The following is a 6037-nucleotide window of genomic DNA, read 5'->3' on the forward strand; positions in this document are numbered from 1 at the left end:
AGTAATATCCACCAAAAACCACATCAAATCAGCCATAAATCCCAAAGCACAACTGTTGTCCATGTTTTCCGGCAATCTATTTTTTTTATTAGTAATAAATTTACAAATAAAATAGATTACTTCATGCTCAGGATGATGAGCACTCTATAACTAAAACTAATTACAGAAGGTTATGCACAAAATAGAAGTGATTCTGTGAAATATTTAAGAGTGTTGCAATTTGTAAGACCCCTAGCACAAGACCAATAAAAAAGAGTTCTATCAACAATGCTTCCAACTGAATATCTGATTTGTCAAAATCCTAGAGAAGACATCATAACATCAAATTGAGTTTACTAATGCAATAAAATAGGAACTATGGGATTATAATCTGCATATCAAATCTCCTTCAAACAACAAGAGAAAAGAAAGCTGGTGATTACCTCTAACCCCTCTCCTAAGTACTATGCAGATTTTATCCAATTTGTGAATGGCTTAATTCCCAGTTCATCAACAAGGCTAAATATGTTTCAGTGAGGATACCAATAACCTGCAAAGTAAAATCCAATTTCATTATCATATGACCTCATACAAAACATACATTTGAACATAATTTATGAGAGAGAGAGAGAGAGAGAGAGACCAAACTACACTTTTGGTGCTCCAACAATGCCTTTAATTTCAAATCTATTCTACTATATCTAATTTTGTCAATTTCATATCTCAACTTTTTAAAATCAAGTCAAATTTTTCCTTAATCAAGTCAAGTTCTAACAATAAGTGATGGAATTTACTTGATGTTGAAATTTGACGGATGAATGACCCAAGTAATAGTTTAGGGACTTCGATTTTGAAAGTTATAGCATGAGACCCATGTAGTGTTTTTGTATAAGGATGAAATTGAAGCTATGACACTTCATCAAACAACCTTTTTGCATCAACAAGTGAACTTAGCTTGATCCCAACTCAGACACATTGCTAACTAAGGAATGTACACTGAATCAACACTAGAAAAATAGTAAGAAACTTGCACAATATTTTCAACCATATAATTCAACATAGTTGAAACTGATTTCAACAAAATCATAGAGTAAAATTCTAAACAAACAGTTGGATGATCCAGACCAGAAAAAAACAATAAAGCTAAGAAAAATTAAACAAAAATAAAAAATAAAAGACAGAACTTTATGTCTGGGCATCCAAAATTGAGACCCAAGAATATATATACACATACAAAATCCATGCATTTAACAATTTAACTAGGAAGCTTCAGATACCCATTAGAGGGAAAAAAATGAAAACAAAGACTCATTCAAGATCTAGATTGTAATAAGTTTACTTCAAACTATGGGGTAGACATTGATGCAATTAGAGCTATGGTTTAATTAGTAACCATTGTCTTACTTATAGATGACAATTATAAACACTAGCAGAAGAAAAAGGAAAAGGTAAGCATACACTAGATGACAATTAATTAGTAACCATTGTCTTACATACACACCCATGGTAAACATAGTTTCTACCAATAAAAAAAAAAAAAAAAAAAATGCAACAGGTACATAAAGAAAATTCGATTACTACAACACCAAGCCTAAGCAACCTTATCAAGACAATCCCCTTTCCTTCAGGAAAAATGATATTGAGTGAGCGTTTGAATTGGGCTTAAAGTGGCTGAAAGTGGCGTTGCGTTTTCAAGCTCTTTTTTTTTTTTTTTTTTTCCCTGCGCATGAACAGTAAAATCACATGATTTTACTGTGCAAGGGACAAAAAACACTGTTCACGCACTGTTCATGCACTGTTTACGGGTCCCATGATACTATTCACACATTTAAAAATTATTTTGCTATAATGTTTTCAGTTTTCAGTTTTCAGTTTCAGCAACAATAAGTTCAATCCAAACGGATCTTGAGGGTCCATTTGGTACTGCATCTCTAGCCATTTCAGCTGGACATCCTTGTTGTGAACAAGTGTTGCAAACATGATCCTATGCTCTGAGTTTCCTATGATAAAGCAGGTGTTGAATAGATGAAGGCGATCACTCGATTGCACCCCAAGTAGGCTCAACACCATGTCCAGAATTGCTTGAACCTCAGCAGTTGCTGTAGAAGCAAATGGTGTACGAGTGCTTACACTTCTACTTTCAACAATAACATCTGAGATGTTCTTCAAAAAGTTGGACATCTCTTACACAACTGAACGCATTTTTCTTGGTTTCTTTGAAATTCCCCTAAAATGGTGGACATCGCTTACCAAGCCTTTCCCCTTATTCACTACCGGTCCTGCCCTCGATGATGATGGGCCTTCAACCTCCATTAGGTCAACATTCGTAGAGGGTTGACACTGGGGGTCAACAAATTTTTTGTTATCAGCAAAATCCCCAGACCCTTCGATGCTTTCCTTTGGTATTTCAACACTTGTACAGAATGCATTTTTCCCTGTTGCAACTGTGCCGTCAAACATGATTCCCATGGACTCAACATTTGGCAAACCTTTCTTTTTAAAGGTTAATACCTTGGGACATGCTTACATGTGGACAACCAGTAGTTAGAACACAATATAGTTGTAGATAATTGAGTTTTTCACAATTATATAAAGTGAACTAACCTCAATCTTTTGGGTCTACCACTCATCACTGGCCTCAAGCTTGCCAGTTACAGAATCATAACCCAACCCAGTCTCACGGTCAAAACACTCCTTCCAAGCCTTCTGCTGTTTTCTCAGATGATCTCATTTGTTTTTAAATTACAAATGAGTCACCACTTTTCCCATTTCATCCAACTTCGTAATCACTGCATCAACCCCTTCCTTTCTCAAAAATCCTTCATTCCTCTTCTCAGCTAGGACTTGAGCAGCACACAAATCACAAAAAACTTTTAGTTCCGCTGGTTCTTTCTACCCAAATCTTGCATCATTACCACCGTCCTTCGATTTCCCCTTACCCATTTTTGCTACAACAACTTCCTTCTATACTCATTGAGGCATTTCAACAAACAATTCATATGCATATCATAATTAGTTACGCATGCCCACATGAAAAATGCAAAGTAAATTCACATAATCCAAATACAACATAGGCAGGAAGAGAAATATACAAAATTACACGAAGGAAAGAAACCCAAATTCAAGTGTCATGGAAAACACAAAAACCACACACAAACGTTGAACACAAAACCATAGATTGAAGCCTAATGGAAAATAATATAACCATACACCAACAGATCAGAGAGTATGAGATGTTAGACACAACTTACCCGTGAATGCAGAGACCCACAATGGTGGCAAGGATGTCCCAAACGGAGAGAAGGTGAGCTCGAGTGAAGGAAGAACAGAGGGGGAAATTTTAGCTTATTTCGCGTAATGAGTTTGCAATTACTGTGTTTCCTCTGTTTTGATGGTTTATTGGTTGGTAGGTAGGTGCAATTTATTAAAGAGGAAGAGGACGGAGCATTGAAGAAATTTGAAGACATCTTCTACGGTAGTTGAAAGAAAGAAGAAACCTAAGAATGCAAAAATAGCCGTTGGCCTGAACACACTGTTTTGTGTTTATTTTACTCTGCTTTTTCGTGGGTCAGATGAGTGAACAATACACACTAGTGTACGCGTTTCCTTTCAAGGGTGTCCATGAACAATATACACACATGCACAGTGTTAATGAAACGATGCGTTTAATCTTTCATCCATGCGTTTCAGTTGAACTTTTGCGTGTTTAATTTCGTGGCACTGTAGCGTGGGTCCCACCGTAATCCAAAACCCAAATGCTGAAACGCCCTTGGCAAGCACAATCCAAACGCCTTCATAGTGATTTTAATATTTCAAGTAGGCGATGGCCACCAAAATTATCAAAAAATTAGTTGTATGATCTCTTTGATACTTTGGCTATGTTTGTTTTGGGTGTAAATGGAATTGGGAAAATATTTTACACCTTGATGCGTGTTTGGGTGCAAAAGTAAAATAAAGTCAAATTGAAAATATTAAACTTTTTCCGTAAAATTCGTCCTTTGACCTGTAAAATGGATTACATATTTCATTTACCTTCAAATCATTTTCCAGACTCACACACCCAAAGAGAGAGAGAGAGAGAGAGAACTTAAAGAGTAAACCTGAAGAAGACACTCTCATCATTCACGCCAAGCCCAGGCTGAGAATAAAGGAGAGGGTATCGCTAGTGAAGCCTAGAACCAGCCCTCGACCCATGGCCCCCTTTGTCGTTCATGCAAGCCATTCCGCCGGTGTTGGTAGTTTCACACTTCTCTCTTCCTCCTCTCTCTCTTCTCTCCACTGACCCATTCTTCTTCCTACCCAACCCACCTCCACTGGCTCATCCCTTGTCCTCATTGATCCACCTCCTCCGACCCACCTTCCTCCTTCTTTTCCCTCAAGACACTTCCTCAAACTAAGATCTTGGTTTTTATGGGGTTGTTCATATTTATAGTGTAGATTTTTTTTTTTTTTTTGGTTTTGTTTACATGATTTGGTTGAGGTAATAACAATGATTTGTTCTTGGGTTACAATTGATTTGTTTTTGCTTAGATTTGCTTTTGTTAGGTAAGGTTTTTGACAATTTTTTCTGGAAAATGTTTTACATGCAAAACTAAACACCGGAAATACTTTTTCGGCATATTTTACTATTTTTCAGAACACAACCAAATAGATGAAAATGACCTTTCAGTAAAATATTTTCAACTGAAAGTATTTTATACTTGAAAATTATTTTACATGCTGCCAGATACAACCTTTATGTTGCAAAAGTGCATGACATTTTTTTTTTTTTTTTTGAATCTTACATTTAAAAGTATTTTCGTGTATCGCATGGGTTAGCGACTAGTTGTAGGCAGTTGTCGTATTGTGTGTAAAAAGTTTCATATCGTATTAACGTATCGTAAGTGCTCATGAATCGCACGATACAGTGTGTGTATCGTATAAATCATATCGTATCGTACGATACATGGACAAATGCTTTAAAATGATATTTTTTTGTTAAAATTTGTACTTTTATTTGTATCTAACAAGTTGTTAGACTTGTTTTAAACACAAAATTATTAGGTTACTTAATTTAATCTAATAAAATAACATATTCATAAGTTTTTTTCCCTCTCTTTCTTCTATAAAATTTGGAGTACACAGTACACACTTACACTTCACTTTAATATTTACAAATATATTTTCTATACTATGAATAAGATATTAATTGAAAATATAATTATTTTTTAATTTTTTTAATTATTGTTATAAGTCCAAGAAACTAGAATGCCAAGAAGATTTTTTTTTTTAATTATTAAAATAAAAAAACAAGAAGAGATAGTAAATGTTAATGACGATCAAGAAAATTTTAGTGAAGAAATAAATTTGCAAAATGATAAATGTGATGATAGCATTGACTTAGATGAGATTGATTAGCTAATATGATGAAAATAAATTAATTTTTGAGTCATTTGTAATATATTATCACTTCTGAATTTAAGCAATTTGAATGTGTATGTTATAAACTTGATTTATTTAGTTAGCTTGTTAGATATTATTACATAAGTGATGAAGGAATTAGTTATTATCTGAATATATTCAAAATTTATAATTGATATACCCTTTATATATGTAGATCTATAATATATATATATATATATATTTTTTTTTAAATTTTATCAAGTGTTTGTGTATCTTACGATATATGATATGATACAATATGATACACGATAAAAAAAAAAAAAAAGGATTTACGATATGATTCACATTTTGACAACTATTCTTGTAGCTTAATTGGTCGACTAGTTGTAACTTAATAGCTTGGCATATGACATGACACATACATAAGATTGTAAATCTTCTTAACCATTGTAACCAAAAAAAAAAAAAAAAAAAACTGAACAATAAATTTAAATTTTGAGCATGTGTGCCTTTGTGTTAGAATTAAAAATTAAAATTATTTCACTATTTAGTTTATTCTTACTACTATTCATGATTCCATTGTACTATTTCAATTAATTTTTACTTTTATCTATAATATTTTTTGCAATAATTTTTTAATTTTAACAAAATAAACTATATCTAACCACACCCGGTG

The sequence above is a fragment of the Quercus lobata genome, chromosome 5 (assembly GCF_001633185.2).
Source record: "Quercus lobata isolate SW786 chromosome 5, ValleyOak3.0 Primary Assembly, whole genome shotgun sequence".
Classification (NCBI taxonomy): Eukaryota; Viridiplantae; Streptophyta; class Magnoliopsida; order Fagales; family Fagaceae; genus Quercus; species Quercus lobata.